Below are 22,738 nucleotides of genomic sequence, written 5' to 3'. Positions count from 1 at the left end.
TGCTTTTTTCTAACCCTTCTACACTGATAGGTTTTGCAATATCCAAACACATTTGAACTAAAACTTCAGAACAAAGAACTATATAGTAGGCATGCCATAGCCCTGGGGCCAGAAATTCTAAGCCCATACAGGAGAGTTTTTAAAATGTGAACGCCGAATGGATTATGAACTCTAGATGGCAGATACTTCGTCACAGATTTTTAAACCAAACAGACCGACTAAAATAGCAAAACCAAATTCCATGGATAATATTTACAACAAAAGCAGGTGACAAGGTATCCACATGAACCTCAAAATAAAAGTGAGGAAAACATCAATAGCCACAGACATACATGAAACTAGCACCTGCACAGGAGGATGCGTAGGGAAGCAATGGCGCATTTGAGGGACTTGAAGAGAACATCAAAACAGTCATGAGGTATTCACTGGACAGTGTGATGGCCAATTTGAGAGGAGAAGTTGAAAATGGAAAAGGTTTAGCCCAATCCAATAACAAGTGAGCATGAGTTAAGTTCTGAAAAAGACTGGAGTGGTAAGAGCCATATAAATTCTTAAAATCAACCTACCAATAAAAACTGCCTTCCAAGATAGGGCTACACAGTGAGGGAAGTTGATGTGGAACCAAAACTGAGCAAGGCAGGGACAACAGAGACAAAGAAAACATCCAGATAAAAATGGAGAAAGGGAAAGGAAGCCATCACATTTTTAAATATTTTACAAAAACAACAGGAGAGGGAGCTCTGTGACATTAGAAAAATTCTCCTGAACTATGACCCCCTTCTAAAAGTTCAGAAAAACAAATTTCACATAAAAATGAGCAACAAAAAAATATTAAAGTCCCATCCCATACAGTTATTTTAAGAAAAATGAGACAAAGGGGCACCTGGGTGGCTTAGTCGTTAAGCGTCTGCCTTCAGCTCAGGTCATGATCCCAGGGTCCTGGGATCGAGTCCCACATCGGGCTCCCTGCTCAGCGGGAGGCCTGCTTCTCCCTCTCCCACTCCCCCTGCTTGTGTTCCCTCTCTCGCTGTCTCTCTCTCTCTGTTGAAAAATAAATAAAATCTTTAAAAAGAAAAAAAGAAAAAAGAAAAATGAGACAAAGAACAGAATAACATCCCTACAGATAATGAATGGCAAACCTTGAAAGGAGATCAAAATTACACTATTTCAAAACAAGCTAAGAGACATTAAGAAAATAATTCAAGATGTGAAAAAGACATAAAAAGAAATATAAATCACAATTACAAAACTCCAGAAAAGGTGAACGAACTGAAGAAAAGAAAAAGAATTTCAGAAATGAACATAAAATTTGGACACAAGTGACTAACTATAACAAATAATCCATTAAGAGAAATAAAAGGTGAAAAGGAAGAAATTTTTAAAAATCAAAAAGAAATGAAGAAAGTGACATCAGCAAAATGGCAGAGTGGGCAGCTCCGAGCTCCCATCCCCCTTCAGAAACATTGAAAGACAAGTAGAAACTGTCAGAAACAACTTTGTTAGAATTAGAACTCTGGAAAACAGTCTTACAGCAACCAATTGAACAATGAATCAGGAAAAAGGCAATTTAAAAATGGCAGGACATCTTTGTGGCATTATTTACTCTTATCCCATCCCTTTCCCCGGTACAACAGAAGTCTTACACTTACATTCCTAGTGTGAGACCCTGGTACCTGGTTCCAGAGAGAGCAGAGGAGACCTAAATTAAAAATTATCTTGTCTATCTATTCTAACTTGACTGGGGCTACCTAAAGGACTGACGCAATGCCCTTAACTCTGTTCAGCCTAACTTGCAATTTACCCAAGCTGGAAAAGCAGAGACTGGCTGAAAAGTGGAATTTATCCCAAGTGGTTCAATATAAGAAAGTCAATAAATGTATCATACCACATTAATAGAAAGAAAAACCCCACACAATCATGTCAATTGATGCAGAAAAACCAACACCCTTTTATGATTTAAAAAAAACAACAACTCAGAAAGCTAGGATTAGAAAAGAACTTCCTAACATAATAAAGGAAATCCCACAGCTAACCTAATATTCAATGGTGAAAGAGTAAAAGCTTTCTTCCTAACATCAGGAACATGAAAAGCAAGCCTGCTTTCACCACTGCTACGCAATGCTGTACTGGAAGTTCTAGCCAGACACAAGAAAAAGAAACAAAAGGCATCCAAATTGGAAGAGAAGAAGTAAACTATGTCTATTCACAGATGACATGATTCTATATATGGAAAAATCCCACAGAACCCACAAGAAAGCTACTAGAGCTAATAAACAAATTCAGCAAAGTTGCAGCTTACAAGACAAACACACAAAAACCAGTTGTGTTTCTACACATAAGCAATGAACAATCCAGGAAGGAAATTAAGAAAGAAATTCCATTTATAAGAGCAACTAAATAAAGCACCTAGGAATAAATTTAACTAAAGAGGTAAAAGACTTATACATTGAAAACTACAAAATACTAAAGAAATAGAAAGACATCCCACGTTCATGGATTGAAAGACTTAATATTGTTAAGGTGTCAATATTAACCAAAGTGATCTACAGATTTAGTGCAACCCCTATTAAAATTCAAATCAGCCTTTTTGCAGAAGTGGAAAATTCAATCCTCAGATTCATATGGAATTTCAAGGGACTCTGAATAGGCAAAACAATCTTGAAAAAGAAGAACAAAGTTGGTAGATCCACACTTTCTGAATCCAAAACCCACTACAAAACTATGGTAATCAAAGCAGTGTGGTACAGGCATAAGTACAGGCATACTTAAGTAAAAGTAAAATTAAGAGTCTAGAAATAAAACTGTACATCTACATCCAACTGAATTTCAACAAAGGTGCCAAGACCATCCAATGGGAAAAGAACAGTCTCTTCAATAAATGGACCTGGGACAACCGGGTAACCACAGGCAAAAAAATAAAATTACTTTATCCCATATACAAAAATTAACTCAAAATGGATCAAAGACTTAAATACAAGAGCTAAACCATTAAATTATTTTTATCCTTATTTCTTCAAAAAATTTTTTCTGTTCCATTCTCTCCCCCTCTTTGCCTTCTGGTATTTTCATAATGTGTATGTTGGTACACTTGATGATGTCCCTTAGGTACTGTTTATTTTTCTTCATCTTTTTCTTTCTAGTTCTCAGACAGGGTATTTCAATGGCCCTATCTTCAAGTTTTTCTTTTTTTTTTTTTAAGATTTTATTTGACAGAGAGAGAGAGAGAGACAGCAAGAGAGGGAACACAAGCAGGGGGAGTGGGAGAGGGAGAAGCAGGCTCTCCACTGAGCAGGGAGCCCGATGCAGGGTTCGATCCCAGGACCCTGGGATCATGACTTGAGCTGAAGGCAGACGCTTAACGACTAAGCCATCCAGATGCCTAACAACTGAGCCACCCAGACGCCCCTATCTTCAAGTTTTTTGATTCTTTCTTTTGCCTGCTCAAATTGGCCACCAAACCTGCCACTGATTTTTATCTCAGCTCTTATATGTTTTATAATTTTTCTATATTTATATTCCCCACTTTTTTACACATTGTTTGCCGGATTTCCTTTAGTTCTTTGTCCATGTCTTCCTTCAGCATTCTGAACACATTTAAAGTAATTAAACTCTTTGTCTATTAAGTACATTGTCTGAGCTTCTTCAGGGATTTCTTTTTTCTCCTGTGAATGGGCCATAGTTTCTATTTCTTCGTATGTTTTGTAATTTTTGCTGAAATTTTAAATATTGTAATGTGGTAATTCTAGAAATTAGGTTCTCTCCTCTTTCTAGGGATTGCTATTATTTGATGAAGAATACAGCTGTCTGTTTAGTGACTTCCAACCTTTTTTTTTGCGAAGTCTGTATTCCTTGATTGTGTGTTGTCATGGAAGTCTCTGTTCTGTTATTTCTGTGGTCAGCCAGAGTCCTGACAAGAAATTTCCTTAAATGCCAGGATTCAATCAGAAAAAAGGGTATTCTGTCTATTTAAATTCCCTTGGTAGATGCCAGGGAAGCCACTTTAGCCTGTGAGGTCTGGAACAATGGCCAGTCTCTGTGCTGGCCCCTCAGCAATCAAAAGCAGCAGTCAAAACATACAACCACGATTTTTGAAGGACAAGGAAGTCACATCAGGAACCATGCGCCACCCTACCACCAGCTGCCTGCCACAAGGCTGGGGGATAGAAAATGGTAGTCACTGCACAAAACACCAAAATTCTCAGAAATTTACCATCTTCTTTCTTCATTAAGCACTCCACTGGATGCTGCAAGTGCTTGACTAGACTGAAGAATTGTAAAATAATTGCTTTGGACGGTTCATGCTAGCTTAATAGCTGTCTTGGTGAGAGAACCAATTTTTGGAGCTCCCTTCTTTGCCATTTTCCATGACGTCACCCCCATTAGCTCTATTTCAATCTATTAATTTTTTCTAGGGCCAAGTCAAACAAATCCTTAATCTATAATAATAGGTACTATTTACTGACTGCCTGCTATGTGCAGGTACTTCTGATCCTCACAACAATCCTACTAAGTAGATATTACCATCTCCATTTTATAGAGTAAGAAACTGAGGCTCAGGTACATTAAGTAGCTTGCCATGGTCTCATAGCTATTGCAGATTTGACATTCTTACTCCTTTAAAACCTCCACGCTGTCTTCCTCCTCTCCTACTTAAACACTCTCTGGTCTTTGAGTACAAACTTATGAAATATCACTTTGTTTATGAAGTTTTACTGAAGCAATCAGAATAAGAATTTATTATTTATTATATTATTATTATTATAAATGTCAACTCTAACTCCACCATTAAGGCAAATCATTTACTTGGCACCTGTCTTGGAGAGATTGCAAATCCATAAAATCAAATGCAGAGCACCTCTACACTGAGAATAAGAGAGTATGTATTAAGTACCAAAATCCTGAGAGGCTGCTGAAAAGAACAGTTAGGCACAGTTAGTTGCTAAGAAGGCACTTACAAGTGAGGGTGGTGATCTGAATGAAAGGCAAGGAGAAAGAGGAGGTGGAAGAGGCACAGGTATTGCAGTACATTTATATATAGTTAATGCCCAGCCCCAGAGGGTAACAAAAATCAAACAAAGTAAGAAGTGGGGAAATGCAAGATAAAGTGAAGCTATAAGAAAGGGCATTCCACACTGTACTAAGGAGTTGAGGTTTCTTAAGAGAAGCCACTACTAAAGGATTTGATGCAAATATTGTTTTAGGGAGATTATTCTAACAGCTCTGATAACCTGGCAGCTGTGTGTAGGATGATTTGCAGTGGGAGTAACTAGAAATAGGGAGATCCATGACTTATACATTTTTTTTGGCCACCAACAATTTAGTTATTTCTTAGAATACATAATGGATGTTATATATGAATTTGTTTATATATTTTATATATATTTTTTGTTTATATAACCTTCTTGGCTTCCTGACTAGCAAAGAAGTTGTGCCACTGAAGGGGGAGATACAAAGTTTTATTCATATGCTATAGGAAAACACATAGAAAAGCGGCAAAATGTTCTCCACCAAAATGAAATCTCACATGTAAACTAGAATGAATGTGTCCAGGGCGCCTGGGTGGCTCAGTCGTTGGACGTCTGCCTTCGGCTCAGGTCATGATCCCAGGGTCCTGGGATCGAGCCCCACATCGGGCTCCCTGCTCCGTAGAAAGCCTGCTTCTCCCTCTCCCACTCCCCCTGCTTGTGTTTCCTCTCTCACTGTGTCTCTCTGTCAAATAAATAAAATCTTAAAAAAAAAAAAAGGAATAAACTTGTCCACCCAAACGTCTTGCAAATGTTATGAACTTGCCAAGATTTTTCCATCTCCAAGTGATATTCTAGGCACATTCATTGTACAATAATTTCTTCTTATGGAGACAGCTCACAAAAGAGAAAGAAGAAAAAATATTTCTATCTTTCTACATAGGAACAGAGATAAGATTATGAAGAACAGAGAAGGTAGGAAGGAAAAAATTTTTTAAATTTAATGAGAACATCACAAAACATACAAAATAAAGCTAGAATGACTACATCCTTCTTAAATACGCAAATTGTGACAATCCTTCATTGAGAATTCAGGACAAAGTAAATTAGATTTCTGAAGCTCAGGAAGATACAAAATAAATATATCATATTAGTTCTGAGAGGTGAGGCTTTTGAAAGCCTACAACAAATTCTAATCCAAAGGAGATTAACCTATTTCCCACATCCCAAAACTGATAGGTTGACAAGCAAATCCTGATTATTTTCTCCTCTCATGGTGTGTTAATCCCAGCAAGATGCATTCAACTTTGTCTTTAAGGCTCCTACTTAGGGTAATTGGTATTAAAGAACAGATACTGATCCCAAACTCAATTTTTTAGACCCAAGAAGCCTCCAATTACCTCAAAGAATACCAAATTCTTTATTCAATATTTAAAATAAGTGGGTATTGGGGCATCTGGGGTGACGCAGTTCGTTAAGCGTCGACTCTTGGTTTCAGCTCAGGTCATGGTCCCAGGGTCATGAGATTGAGCCCCACATCGGGCTCCCCACTCAGCACAGAGTCTGTTTGTCCCTCTCCCTCCCTCATGCTAGCTCTTTCTCTCTCTCTCTAAAATAAATAAATGAAATCTTTTAAGATATAAAATAAGTAGGTATTTATAAAAAATACCATGGGGGTTTCTGGGTGGCGCAGTCAGTTTAGCATCTGCCTTCAGTTCAGGTCCTGACCCCAGGGTCCTGGGATGGAGCCCCACACCCTCACATCCTCTGGCTCCTTGCTCAGCCATGAGTCTGCTTTTCCCTTACTCTTTGCCCCTCCCCCAACTTGTGCTCATTCTATCTCAAATAAATAAATCTTAAAAAAAACAAAAACATGTATTTTAGCATAGTAGAGATAGAACAAGGGGATATTGTGATATTTTAAATACACAATACTCTGATTATACTTTATAGGTCATTATTTTCCTCACAAAATGTTACCTTAAACCACCCTGAGATCAGCTGAAACAACAAATTGCACCTCCACTCTTTATCTCTGATAGTTAAAAACCTCACCCATAGAATAACAGCCTTGTTTGCCACAAAAGTAAACCACTGTGATCACATTTGTGGGAAATACTGAACAAAGTCATTAGGTTTAAAGGATGTAGCCTTGTATTATTTAATAATGCACACAACAGGCTCAGTCTAAGGACAGCTGACATTAATGTATATAGTCATAAGAGGTGGGGAAGATGAAACTAAAAAAAAAAGTTTCCATTAAAGACTGGCAAAATTGGAAAATACAGGAATTTAGATCTTACTTAAAAAAATAAAATGTATGTATATATATATATATAAAACTACCCACACATAAAACACTTTATTTGGCAAACAAATTCAATGGAAATGTTGAAAGATAAAATAGCACATCTACCCCCCCAAAAGAACATTCATAGCTTTTTATTTCGATTTTTATTTTTATTTAAAGATTTTACTTATTTGTCAGAGAGAGAGAACACAAGCAGGGGGAGTGGCAGGCAGAGGGAGAAGCAGGCTCCTTGCTGAGCAAGGAGCCCGATGCAGGACTTCATCCCAGGACCCAGGATCATGACCTGAGCCAAAGGCAGATACTTAACTGACTGAGCCACCCAGGTACCCCCATTTATAGCTTTTTAAAATGCTTAATAAGGTAATGAAAATAACCATGATGGCCTTTTCCATCCTTTAGACACAGCCACTGAGACTGGCATATAATCTTTTGTAAAGATTTTAAAGTAATCTCTACACCCAACATGGGGTTCAAACTCACAACCCCAATATCAAAAGTCACATGTTCTTCCAACTGAGCAGGTGCCCTGGCATATAATTATAATGTCAGAACACCCTGGTCTTTAATCATGTCTCTTCATTTTTTTTAAAGATTTTATTAATTGACACAGAGCGCAGAGAAAGAAAGTGTGCGCGCACGCGCGCACACACACACACACACACACACGAGGGGCAGAAGGAGAGGGAGAAGCAGACTCCCCACAGAGCAGGGAGGCCAATGTGGGGCTCCATCCCAAGATGGTGGGATCATGACCTGAGCAGAAGGCAGACACGTAACCAGCTGAGCCACCCAGGCACCCCTTGTCTCCTCATTTTTAGTGATAATTAATTCTTCCAGAGATTTATCATCTCAAGGTTTTGAAAAGTCACACATTCACAGCTGAGTTCTTTAAAAATTATAATTCTACTTGGAAAGAGAAAAGAAAACAAAGTCACTAACTGAGGATTAAGTGAATAAATAGAAATAAGAACAATGTAATTTATGGAACAATCATTTTGACTAAGATGGGAAATAATATTGGGACGGAAGAAAATAAACCCCTTACAGGGTTGAGTATAACCCAGAGGCCCTAGTTTGTCTACTAGAGTTCACTGTTCAATAGTGTCAAAAGGAGACCACATAATATACAATAATCACAAGTTTTTGAGTGCTTACCATGTGCTTGGATAAACTACTTCCTATGCATTCTTTCACTTAATCTTTACAACAATCTTATAGAGATACATGTTTTATTATCCCTCTACTACAGATAAATTAGAACTAAGAGAGGTTAAGTAACTTGCCAAAGGGCCTCCCAAGCTAGTAGCTGGGAGAGATGTACATTTTAAACTCTTTGACCTCAACCATTCAGCTATGTACTTACGTTTGTCTGATAATTTCATATCCACTATCTAATATTTCTCCCAATCACCCTGTGAAGTAAGAATGCTTCTGATCATTTTATAGATCAGCAAATCAAGGCTGACACACAAGCCAAGTGACCTATCTATACTTACAGTGGAGAAAATAAAACAGCAATTAGGTTTTAGGATACGAAATCATCATGACAGGTAAACTTCTAAAATTTCCTTCAAGGGACGCCTGGGTGGCTCAGTCGGTCAAGCATCTGCCTTCAGCTCGGGTCATGATCCCGGGATCCTGGGATCGAGTCCCGCATTGGGCTCCCTGCTCGGTGGGGAGCCTGCTTCTCCCTCTGCCTCTGCCTCTCTCTCTCTCTCTGTCTCTCATGAATAAATAAATAAAATCTTTAAGAAAAATAAAAATAAAAAATAAAATTTCCTTCAAAAATGCATTTGCTACCTATTGTCACTCACTTAACAAACAATCCTAATAAACTATGTTTCCTAGCTTCTGTGTCCATGGGAGATTAAAGAGAACAAGCATTTGCTTATGCCAGGGACTATGCTAGGCACTTTACACACATTACCTCATCAAAACTTCAGAACACTATGACATAAGCAGTATTCCACATGATCAGACAGGATCAGGAGTTAAATCATATGCCCAAGGATTACACAGAAAGTAAGAACAGCAAATAAGTTCTATTAGACTCCTCATCACTATGGCAAATTCTGTGAAGATCAGGATCAGTGGTATCCCTTTTTCTCAGTGATATCCCTAGACATAAACAAAATGCCTGCTGAATAAATACCAAACAGTATTTTTTAAAGATTTATTTATTTTGAGAGAGAGAGAGGGAGAGAATCTCAAGCTGACCCTGCGCTGAGCATGGTGCCTGACAGGGCTTGATGTAGGCATCGATCTCATGACCCTGACATCAGGACCTGAACAGAAACCAAGAGTCAGAGGCTCAACTGACTGCACCACCCATGTGCCCCAACACCAAATTGAATTTTAAATAAATATTTCATGAATGTAATATTTACACCCCAGATTCATTCCATCATTTACCCACCATTTCCTGAGCACCTCTGGACAAGAATTCAGCCATCAGCCTACTAATAATATAGTAAATGTGACTATCAGAAGCCACTTAGAGCAAGTACAAAACAGTAGAAATAACAAATACTATTAGTAACAATAAATAATACCAATAACCCCGTAAGACATCTAATATGTCACCAATTCCTATGAATTGTGATTCAGAACAATCTCTCAATTCCACCCTGCCTTTTCCTTCTCATTACCGTCCCTCTAACCCAGGCCCATAACCTGAGCCCATAAGATGAGGACTGTGATTCCACACTCTCCATCCTTCACACTGATGCTAGAGTTATATCTTAAAATGCAAACTTGACCACTTTGTTTCCCTTTATAAAAGGGAATGTGGAGCCTACTTAAAAAAAAAAAAAAAAGTATCATCCATTCCAGCCTTGCTTAACTACTAGCAATTCCCCACACAAGCCCTAAGCCTCCGTGTGTTTGCTTATGCTGTTCTTGGACCTGAAGAGCCCTTGCTTCCACCCACCCACACTCTTCACTTGTTAAAGCCTCCTTTTCTTTCTGAAGCCCAGTTTAAACACTTTAACAAATAAGATTTCTCTCAGATAACATTTCTCACTAAATAAACACCTAAATTAGAGACTCAAGGCTTTATTCTAAGTTAACCAGCTAACTCCCAAACCTTCATGTCCAAATCACACTTGGAATAGCACTATTATCCCATCCTTTCTTATCTATAACATTCATTGCCTGTCAGAAAGTTCCCACAGGCACAAGTCACAAATGATTTTTTTAAATGTAGAACAAATACGTTAAATAATTCATACTCTACAATGGAAGCTAAAAGGTTTTGATTTACATAGGATAGGCCAAACTGTATTACATCCAAATAACATGCTATATAAAACAGAGCATACATTAAAGATTTGAATTCCACCTCTAGCATTTTCTAACTTACTGTGTGACCTTCAGTATTACTTAGTGTTACTTAACCTATCTGAGCCATCCTTTAGTTATAAAAAGGTGCTTATAAAAAGTCTCTATTTATAAATTGAGGATAATATCAGTACCTACCTCAGAGTGTTTGCTAAGTGTTATGCTAAGCATGTAAAGCACTAAGCACAGTATTTGTACACACTAAACAAATGGGAGGGAAAAAATATACATACAAAACATTGTCAACCACCCAGATCAGTTCTGATAATTATAGATTAATATACCACATTAAATCATGTTTAAGCTATAAAAAAATAAATGGCAACTATTACTATTAAATCCACAGGAGATACATAAATATGTAGTCATTTTTTACTTTCTTTAGTCAAAGGAACTGATGCAAGACTTTATTAGTTAAAGTTCTTAAAAATAAAGTTCTTTGTCAATTAAATAGTAAACAGCTGATAGAGATATAAATAGATCAGTAACAGCTGAACTCTAACACATACAGGTGTTAAAAATAGAATGCCATTGCCCCCATTACATGTGACTATTACCATAAATAACCACAACCTGTGCACAGAAGGAAAGCAGCTAAATCTTTGTCTCACAGCGTAAACTAAAAACATTTTATGAAAAATGTAAAACACATATCACAATATGGATCAGGGAATTCCCTATTCAAAATTAAATCAAAAGGAAAATACTACTCTCAGGTATATGTAAATAAACTTAGAAAATATTAACATAGATTAGCAATCTACATACAATTCAATTAACATTGTGAACCAACTTATGAATAAGTTAAGCCACAAGATATTTAGCAGATGTCATAATTCTATTTCTAAACAAGAGCCCTACTATACTCTTGGCCCTGAGTGACAGGCTGGAAACACAGTCAAGTCATAGAATAATGCAAATAGAAGGCTGTAACTCACTCAGTTCAAAACTCAAAATGCCACTTGGACACCCTTTAAACTACCAGGGCGGAGAGGTCTCTCCATTACACCCTCCTATACTATTTGAATTTTCTGTTTAAAAAGGGGGAGGGGTTGCCTGGGTGGCTCAGTCAGTTGAGCGTCTGACTCTTGATCTCAGGGTCGCGCGATTGAGCCCACATCCTGCTCTATGCTCAGTCGGGAGTCGGCTTGGGATTCTCTCTCTCCCTCTTCCTGTAACCACCACCCACCCCCACCTCGCATTCTCTCTCTCAAATAAATAAAAATCTCTTTAAAAAATAAAATAAAAAGAGAGAGAGACATGTATGGGAAGGGGTAAATAAGCATGTTTAACTCCAAAACTCTCAAAAGACCTAAAAGCTCAGGAAGATGGGCAATTAACAGAGTGGTCAATATCAGTCTGGCAAAAATTAAAACTAGTGTTATACTTGGCTCTGGCAAGAATGTGGAAAAACAGCAGTCTCACATACTGGGCATGAGAATATAAACTGCTACAACATTTTTGGAAAATGATTCAGCAATACCTATGAAGATTTTTAATGCTTATACTCTTTGAGTAATTCCACATCCAGAAATATAACCTATAGAAACATTGAAATATTCACACACACACATACAATGGCAAATGCATAAGCATGTTCACTAAGCAAGGTTTAATAGAAGTTAAAAACTGGAAATAGCTAACACCTAACCAAACTACATTATGCTGATCTGATGAAATATCAGACATCACAATCACAATATCACAATCATCAAAAAATGAGGTAGAGTTATTGGTACTGAAATTAAAATATATCATGATGTACAGTGATCCCTTTTTACAAAAATGATATATACTTTTACAAAAAGAATGAATAGATTCTAATGGTAATACACCATTAGAAAACAAAAATCTGAAAGAATGTATATAAAATGTTCATAGTGCTTATCTCAACAAAAAGAACCCTAAATAGTTAAACTTTTAAAATTAAGAAAGATGTAAAATTTTATTACATAAGTCTAGCAAATTTTCAATTCCACATTATAGTCATTTAGGGGAAGAGAGTGAAAGGAAGATGAAAAGAAGAAAAAGAAACAGGGATACACACTTAACTACATGAGAGAAAAACATACAAAAACAGAATCTGCTAGAAAGAAAAGAATTAAACAATCAAGGGAGATCAAAGAGGAAAGAAGTTCAATAAATTCAAAAGGGTTAGTAAACTAGTCATCATCTTGCACACATGAAGAACAGACTTCGGAGGTAAAATCACTGACTTTTGAACTGTATTTAAGAGTTTTTGCAGCTCACTTCCTTTTTGTTCTTTCATATTATAGGATTCAATTCTGAATGGGATAGCTTCAGCAACCCACCAGAATTCTTTACCTGGGGTAATTCAAACTAAGAGACTTGGTAAAACTATGGTCTTCAGGATTCCTGCCCTTAAAATAAAAGTGTTGTAAAGCTGAAAAAGCATAACATTAACCTTTTACACAACACAGCATATACAGGAAATGCAATTTGTACAGCATAAGATTTCCTGACAGATCGGGTGTACAATATGAAAGAGAGGAGTCAAGAGCAATACCAAAGTTTTTAACCCAAGTCAACTGAGAAGGATGCAGTTGCCTCTATGTGAGCTGGAAGGGCTAAAGGTGAGAGGTTTTGTTTTTTGTTTCTTGTTTCTGTTTTTTGTTGTTGTTGTTTTTAAAGATTTTATTTATTTATTTGACAGACAGGGACACAGGGACAGAGGGTAGACAAGCAAGGGCAGTGGGAGAGGGAGAAGCAGGCTTCCCACAGAGCAGGGAGCCCGATGCGGGGCTCTATCCCAGCACCCCAGCATCATGACCTGAGCCGAAGGCAGACGCTTAATGACTGAGCCACGCAGGCACCCCATTGTTTTGTTTTTTTTATTGAGGTTGAAGGAGGGGTTAGGACTTTGGCTTTGGACATATTAAATTTGAGGTATCTGTTAGACATCAGGTGGAAATGTCAAAAAACAGCTGGATATGAGCTTACAGCTCGGGAAAGAAGTCTGGGCTTGAGATAAAAATTTGATTGTCATTAGCAAATACAAAGAATTTAAAGTCAAGAGACAGGATGAAATCATCAAGACAGCAAGAAGACAGACAAGAAGACCAAGGACAGAGCTTGGAGCAGTCTAAAATTTATAGGTCAGGGAGAAAAAGACCAAGCAAAAGAAATTTTAAAAGTTGGCCAGTGAAATATGAGAAGAACCAAGGGAAAGTGGTGTGTCCCCAAAGCTATGGGAATGATGTTTTCCAAGAATGTGGGAGAAATCAACTATGTCAAATAATACTGGAAAATCAAGTAAGATAAAAAAACACAAAGACTGACCTCTGGAAAAGCAACCTGGAAGCCACTAATGACCTTGACAAGAACTATATGGAAGTAGCAGTGAATGAAAGCTTGACCAGAAAGGGGCACCTGGGTGGCTCAGTAGGTTAAGCATCTGACTCTTGAGTTCAGCTCAGGTCATGATCTTAGGGTTGTCAGATCGAGCCTCATACTGGGCTCCATGCTGGGCGTGGAGCCTGCTTAAGATTCTCTCTCTCTCCCTCTCCCTCTGCCCCTCCCCCCACCTCTGTCTTTCTTTCCCTCTCTTAAAAAAAAAAAGGAAAGAAAGCCTGACCAGAATGAGTCAAGAGAAAATAAATGAGAGGAATGAGAAACCACACATATAGACAAATCTTTTAAGAAGTTTTGCTCTAGGGATGCCTAGGTAGCTCAGATGGTTAAGCATCTGCCTTTGGCTCAGGTCATGATCTCCAGGTCCTGGGATGGAGCCCCATGTCAGACTCCCTCCTCAGTGGAGAGTCTGCTTCTCCCTCTCCCTCTGCCCTCCCCTCTGCTTGTGCTCTCTCTCTCTCTCTCAAATGAATAAATAAACTCTAAAAAAAAAAAAGGTTTTGCTCTAAAGGGAAGCAAAGAAATGAGCATACACAGCCAAGAAAACCATCAACAAAAAAGGCAACCTATTGAATAAGAGAAAATATATGCAAATCATTTATCTAATAAGGAGTAAATATCCAAAATATATAAAGACCTCATCCAACACAAGACAAAAAAAAAAAAAAACAATCTGATTAAAAAACGGGCAGAGGATCTCAATAGACATTTTTCCAAAGAAGACATATAGATGTCTAACAGGTACATGAGAAGATGCTCAACATCACCAATCATCAGGGAAATATAAATCAAAACCACAATGAGGTATGACTTCATACCTGTTGGAATGGCTATTATCAAAAAGACAAGAAATAAAGTGTTGGCAAGTATGCAGAGACAACAGATCCCTGTGCACTACTGGTGGGAATGTGAATTGGTGCGGCCACTACGGAAAATGGGATGAAGGTTCCTCAAAAAAACTTAAAATATAACTACCATATGATCCAGGAATTCCACTTCTGGGTATTTACCTGAGGAAAATGAAAACACTAACTCAAAAATATATATGTGCCCCCATGTTCATTGCAGCATTATTTACAATAGCCAACATATGGAGACAACCTAAGTGCCCACTGATGGATGAATAAAGAAAATGTGATACACACACACACACACACACACACACACACACACACATACACACACACCATGGAATATTATTCAGCCATTAAAAGAATGAAATCTTGCCATTGGTGATAACATAGACTGACCTTATTTCACTTATGCTAAATGAAATAAATCAGAGAAAGACAGATACTATATGATCTCACTTACATGTGGGATCTAAAAACAAAACAAAACAAAAAAACAAGCTCATAGAGAGAACAGACTGGTGGTTGCTAGAGGCAGGGGTTGGGGGTCAGGAGAAATGGATGAAGGGTGTCAAAACATACAAAATTCTCGTTATAAAATAAATATGTCACAGGGATGTAATGTACAGCATAGTGACTATTGTATTGTCTATGTGAATGTTGCTAGAAGAGATCCTAAGAGTTCTCATCACAAGACAAAAATTCTCTAACTACGTATGATGATCAATGTTAAGTAGACTTACTGTGGTGATTACTTCCCAATATATACAAATACTAACTCATCATGTTGCATACCTGAAACTAATATAACGTTGTGCATCAACTATACCTCAATAAAAAAAAAATTATCAAAAAAATGAACAATAGCTTGAAGGGAAAGTGAAGTCAAGATAATTTTTTCTTTAAATAAGAGAAAAATCAGTTTCATATACTAACAAATAATAATCCAGCAGAGAGGAAGGACACTTGAAAGGGCACCCTGAGGATTCAGAAGTGACTTCCTAAAGGAGCTGTCCATCCTGAGTCATGAAGGCGGAGTAAGAATGAGTCAAGATGAGTAGAGAAGGGATTGAAACACAGTGAGCAAAGAGAGGTAAGAAACAACACGGGGTGGGGGGAGGCGGAGGAGGGGGCCTGGCATGTGAAGTACAGGACTGAGGCTGGAGAGGTAAGCAGTCACCAAGCCTTTTAAGACATATATAGCAGACCAACTTTTATTGTATGACGATAAAGGACTTGCCACTATAGGGATTAGGAAGGAAAGTACTGAGATCAAACTGACATTGCACACGGGGTGGGGATGGCTTGAGGGGTACTAGACTGAAGGCAGGGAGCCCAGTTATGAGGCTACTAAAATAAAGAAATAATAATGTTCTAAACTAGGGCAGCGTTAGTAGTAAAAGGGGTTTAGTGATAGATCCTTTGGGCTCAGTGTTGAAGGCAGCAGTGTCTAGTGTGGGTTACTGGGCAGATGATAATGCCAGTATCTATATTTGGAAATATGTGGGGGAGGGTGAGTGAATGATTCATTTCAGTTTAGGGTCTATTGCTTTTGGAGTCTCCATAGGATATCCAAGTGAGTAAATGTAAGCAGGCAGAAGATAGAAACCTCGGACCTTCCAGCTCAAGATATCTGAAAGGCATCAGCATTTGCGTGGTTATTAAAATTATTGTGATGTATGAGATGATCCAAAAGTAACAATTACAGGGAAAACAATGACTGAACTTTTAGGAACACAAGCATTTAAGGAGAAATTAATGAAGAAAATGCTTGAAGGAATATCAGATAGGACAGTCAGAAAAGAGTAAGAAAAATCAGGGAAAGAAACATCCAAGAGGCTAGGGAAATATACCTCTCCCAATGTAACAAGAGACGCTATAAGTGACCTAAATAAGCTGGCAGAAACCAGAGATCAAGAAGTCAAATCACATAACAGTCTGAACTTTTTGATTCTGTTGCATTAATTTTTCAAAAATTAATAGAACCTACAGGGCCCTCTCTTCCTGATATCCTTAAGTAGTCAAGCCAATTTGAGTGAAAACGCCTAAAGAGACTAAACACAGCTCCCACTACCTACAGGAAGAGACTATTCCAGTTGTAGTAGAAGAGTATTTATGGTTGCTTTATATACAGAAAATTGGTAATATATTTCTTAATAAACCAAAACCACTGTCAAGCATTAATAAAATGATTAAGATTTTTTTTGCTTTTTATCATTCCTAACTTCTTGATTGTTACACATTACCTATGACTTCACATAAGCTCAACCAGTAATATAAAAATCTTACAGCCTTATATAACAAGGAAAAGTATTTATAAGCATAGATGATGTAGAAACCTATAATGTTAGTAATTAGGGAAAAATATTATCAATGCAATAAATAAACTTATCAGAGATGGAAAGAATTTTTGATGTTGGAAGAAAAAAGATAACTTGAAAGATGCAGGGGGAAAATAAATACAGCAAGGGTCAATTTCCATTTCTTGATTTTATCACTTTTAGGTAGACAATTTGTCAAACTGAAAAATCACATATTGTTGGATAACTGTGCTATAGAGTACTAACTGGGAGTGACACAAGTGTTTGGTCCCACCCATACAGAAGAACTCCACAAGGAACTTAAAAAAAAAATCAACAGGAAGCATATTTTCATATGAGTGCCTAAAGCAAAATCAGTAAAATTAAGAAAGAACATGACAGATTTACTCCAGACGGGAAAGTTTATAGCATTTTCTCTTGCAGTGGGGTGGGGAACTCCCCAGGTGTGAGTCATTGGATTAAAGAACAACTGGATCCAGAATTTAGCCAAAGCTGTAAAAGCAGGATTCAGACTCCAGCAGAGCAAACATGCGCTCTCTGGGCCAGAAAGACAAAAAGCTGAGTTGGGTTAGTGCCTCCAGAGTTGGAATGAGTCCCAGACACAGAGTGGAGAGAAAACACAACCGGACTCAACTTCAGCACATGGGGAAAATCTGCGGCTGTTTTCTTATCTTTTGATTTATTCCCTCCCTTAGTGATTTACTATTAAAAACTTTTAATTACATTCAAGGAAGCTAAAATGAAAGTTACTTCAAAATCTTACGATTCCAAAGATCTGGACAGGCTTTCCACGTTGCTTTGCACGTGAACTAGATCAACGTATGAAGCAACAACACTACCATAATCTTTCTAGCACTATCAATTTTGCTAACTTAATATAGTCTATTTGTACAATACTTATTTCTGTGATCACTAGCAAGAATGAATGTTTATTTGCTATGTATATTTATCTTGAATGAATGTACTGCTTGTTTCGTTGGCCTGTTTATCTACAATAGTCTTACTTAATGGCCTTCTTTTAGGTTAAAAAGGGTATTTTATGTGTTACATATTTTCATTTTTCTCTCATAATGAATGCAAATGATGTCCCATTTCCATTTTTCTCATTTTTCATGGAGCCAAAGTTTTCAATGTTTATTTTGACGCCCACTGATTTTATTTGCCTTCACTTGGCTTTAGGTTCTGATAGTTGCTCATCTACCAAAAAATCCTGAAGTGGTTTCCATTGTTACACAGTCATACTATATGTCTTGAACTTTTCACTTACCCGTGCCAATCATTCCACTTTAGTTCTTTATATCATATAACTGTGTTTCTTCTCAAATCTAGTGCTATTATCCTTTTGAAAAAACACTTTTGTGGCTAAGTAATGATGTGAAATTTAAAGGGTTCCTAGGTATCTACCCAAGAGAAATGAAAGACACAGAGAAATGTATACAAATGTTCCTAGTAGCATTGTTTATAATAATCAAAAGGTGGAAACAAACCAAATGCCTATCAACTACTGAATAAATAAGATATATCAAAAACTAATGATGTATGGTGACTAACATAGTAAAATTTTTAAAAATTAACATAACATAATAAAAAAATGAACTATTGATATATTCTACAACATAGATGAACCTCAAAAACACAATGCTAAGTGAAAGAAGCCATTCACAAAGGATTGCATATGATTTTGTTTATTTGATATTTCTAGAGTATGCAAATTCTTTACAGAGATAGAAAGCATATCAGTGGTTGCCTAAAGCTGGGTGTGGGATCAAGAACTGAATGCAAATGGGCCAAAGGGAAATTTTTGGGTGATGAAAATGTTTTACAGATGGATTATGGTGATGGTTGCAAAACTATAGATTTACTAAAAATCTTTAACTTCAGGTAGACTCAACTTACATTTACAATGGCAGAATTTTATGGAGTGTAAATCATACTTTAATAAGGCTGTTTTTGAAAAGCCAATGAACAAAGGAAGGATAAGAAGAATAAATATATACACACATATATTAAATAACCTTGAAATATAAAAATTTAAGGGATTCAATTTGTTACTGATAAAAGTAGCAGTAAGTATCTTAAATAATAAATATTCAGTGTTTCCAAGAGTGACATAAGAGAAAGATTTTCACAAGCTGATCATGGGAGTATAAATTGGCACAACCTGTCTGGAAAGCAGTTTGGCAAAACATACCAAGGAAGCTCTTAATATGTGCCTTTCTTTTTTTTTTTTTAAAGATTTTATTTATTTATTTGAGAGAAAGAGAGAGAGAGAGAGAAAGCACATGAGAAGGGGGGAGAGGCAGAGGGAGAAGTAACACGGGGCTTAATCCCCGGACCCCAGGATAATGACCCAAGCTGAAGGCAGATGCTTAACCAACTGAGCCACCCAGGCACCCCTTAAAATGTGCCTTTTGATTTACTTCTAAAAATTCAGTCTAAAGAAAAAATATGAATAAAGATCTAAGTATAACGATATTCAACAAAGCAAAATTTATAATAGTTTCAAAAAATTGAAACTATGTAGTTACATAGTTACTCACCAGTGGAAGAATGGTTAAGAAAATTACAACCCATTCATGAATATTGTACACCCTTAAAAAAATGTTTGTGGGCCTATGGCCCAGTGTAGAGAAGGACATCATCACCACCATTGCAGCTACCACCACAGCCTGCACTCAAGAGGAAGATGCTCTAAGAGGAAGATACTCACTATTTCCTGCCTGTCACGGCTAGCAGAGTGCTTGCTAGTGGCATATCCTATAACTTTGCAAATGATGCTACATTTGAAATCAAGAAATGTGACCTTCATGGGTTAAAAGAGGGCCCCTCCTATCACAACAGTGCTCGGCAGGGAAAAGGAGTCAAATAGTACAGAATGATACAGACTGTTCGCCAAGAGCATTAACAGAACATTATTCCTGGTTTTTGTCACTTGTGAAATGTCAGGAAGGTTGTGGGGAACTTGAGATTGGATAAATATCATGGACCATCTCATCTCAGCCTTACTGGGCTCACTGCTTTAACTTTACTTGTGGACCTTCTGTCCCAGAATCTACAGAGTTTATAGGACAAAGAGAAGGTTGTACTAAAGAAAAGAAAGGATCAATGCACATGTACACCAAGAACTGCTACTGGGGCAATGGCATCATCAGAGATCTGGTCCCCCCGGTTGCTGGTATTCGTCTGGCCTATAAACACAATGGAAAAGAGGAGTTCTGCTTGACTTTATATTTGAAAATTACAATATGGCAGTTTTGTGGAAATCATCATTTATTTTCATCTGTAAGAATAACCGCTATGGAATGGGAGCATCTGCTGAGAGAGCAGCAGCCAGCACTGATTACTACAAGAGAGACAATTTTATTCCTGGGGTAAGAGCAGATGGAATGTATGTTCTATGTGTCCAGGAAGCAACAGAGATTGCAGCTGCCTATTACAGATGTGTAATAGGGGCCATGCTGATGAGCTACAGACTCACCACTATCAAGGACACAGTATGAGTGATCCTGAAGTCAGTTATCATACTCAAGAAGAAATTCAAGAAGAGTGACCTCATTATGCTTCTCAAAGACAGAATAGTAGACAGCAATACTGTCAGTGTTGAAGAATTAAAGGAAACTGATGTTGAGGTGGGTAAAGAAACTGAAAATACAGTTCAGTTTGCAGCAGTTGATTATGAACCAATTTTAGAAGAATTAAGACATCTATCTATAGCAACAATCCACCTTTTAAATATTTATTTATTTATTTATTTTTATTTGAGCGAGAGAGAGAGCACGGGTGTGAGCACACAAGCGGGGGGAGGGGCAAACAGAGAAGGGGAGAGAGAGCGAGAGAGACTCTCAAGCAAACTCCACACTGAGTGTGGAGCCCGACTCGGAGCTAAATCCCACAACCCTGAGATCATGACCTGAGCCAAAACCCAAGAGTCTGACGCCTAACTGACTGAGCCACCCAGACGCCCCAACAATCCACTTTCAAAGTTTATGGTGCAGGGGCGCCTGGGTGGCTCAGTTGGTTAAGCATCTGCCTTCAGCTCGGTCATGATCCCAGGGTCCTGGGATTGAGTTCCACATCAGGCTCGCCTCTCCCTCTCGTTCTCTCTCTCTCAGATAAATAAATAAAAATCTTAAAAAAAAAAAGTTTATGGTGCAAATCAGTGAATCAAATTTAAGGGGATCATTTAAAGGAAGACTGTAAATTTATCATTATGCCTTCAATGGAACATTCATGATCAACTTTAAGAAATTTTGTGGTCTCAACTTTAAGAGAAATAAAACCCATAAAACAAACAAAAATTTTATGAATGTTTATGCCATGCTATAAAATTAAGTTTAAAATTTTGGGGGAAAAATGTAATGGGTTCCAAAGATCCAGTGGTGCAGTGAAAAGTACAACTTCTTTCCTATGTCCCACAGTTTTCCTAATTCCCCTCCACAGAAGAAAACAGGTTACCAGTCTCTTCTATATGAAAAAATGGATTTTTTAACTGAAACAAACCAACAAACACAAAATCATAGTTCAAAATGTTTAAAGGAAAAGTTCACAAATTCTTACATTCAGGAAGAGAAATATTGAGGGAGAAATATAAACACTATGTAATTAACATGAACCAAGTAGCAGAAGTTACAAAAGTATACACTTAGGGAATTTGGAGGCATTGAGTTAAATCTCAGAAAGACAGAATAAGATACTTGACGTATAGGATGGAAATTTTCTCATATCTGTACTTAGACAAAGAACTCATCCTAAACTAAAATCCAATCCCTATGGCAAAAAGAACTCTCCCCTCTTCCGTCAGTGAGTCACAAAGCTATGTTGAACCGATTTTGTCTATCCAGACACAGCACTTTTCTCCTGCTATGGGAATTAGCTAGGTATGTTTTATAAACAAAAGTTATTATAATTACAGGAAAATATCCTCTAATATCTGTTTTAAGTAACAAACTATATCCCTTAACTATGGAAGTCAAACTCTTGCCTTTTGTTTCCTGGCAATGTTACTCACTAATTTATTCTCCAACACAGAAATAATGACCTCTGTAGTGGGCTGCCTACTACAGCTACAACCCTGCAGGGAAGGGGAGAGCTTCTAAAGATCTAAGAATAAATGTATTAAAATACAACTTTCATTCTTATCCCCGGTATGGAAAAAAATGTAATCATCTTCATTATGACTGCCATTATAAACTGAGGTACCATACAGTGACTTGCTCACAGACAAAAATTTCCAAAGCAATGGACTAGCTGAGTCACTATTCAACGAAGACTTAATTAAGTATCTCAGATAGTCAGTGAAAGAAAATGATATAATATTATGAAAGTCATCTATTTCTGTAGTCTGTGTTCAGAGTTGCGAAATGAATTAGCACGGCTGCTGACTCTGAAAGTGATTTTCACATACTTGGATTTGTCTCTTAAAGCATTTGGATACATTCTTTTTCTGGGATTAAATTAAGTAACATCTAGGCATCAATCCAGTCACACTATAGGTCATGCTCTAACAACTTCCAGTTGACTTTATAACATTAGCTTTTTCTAGAATGGACTAGTCTATAACATTCCATTGGGCTTTATGCC

General features: G+C 37.4%; 1 protein-coding gene and 1 pseudogene across 28 annotated transcripts in view; one reads left to right on the top strand and one right to left on the bottom strand.

Moving 5' to 3' along the window:
* SLMAP (sarcolemma associated protein) overlaps positions 1–22,738 on the bottom strand; it is a 194,358-nt gene that overhangs the window by 133,899 nt on the left and 37,721 nt on the right. The gene's annotated exons all lie outside the window — the stretch shown is intronic.
* Positions 4,023–21,345, top strand: LOC112833726 (pyruvate dehydrogenase E1 component subunit alpha, somatic form, mitochondrial-like; annotated as a pseudogene).

The sequence above is a fragment of the Callorhinus ursinus genome, unplaced genomic scaffold (genome assembly GCF_003265705.2).
Source record: "Callorhinus ursinus isolate GAN/ISIS: 27379988/994484 unplaced genomic scaffold, GSC_fseal_2.0 scaffold15, whole genome shotgun sequence".
Classification (NCBI taxonomy): Eukaryota; Metazoa; Chordata; class Mammalia; order Carnivora; family Otariidae; genus Callorhinus; species Callorhinus ursinus.
This window is presented reverse-complemented; position numbering and strand designations above follow the sequence as displayed.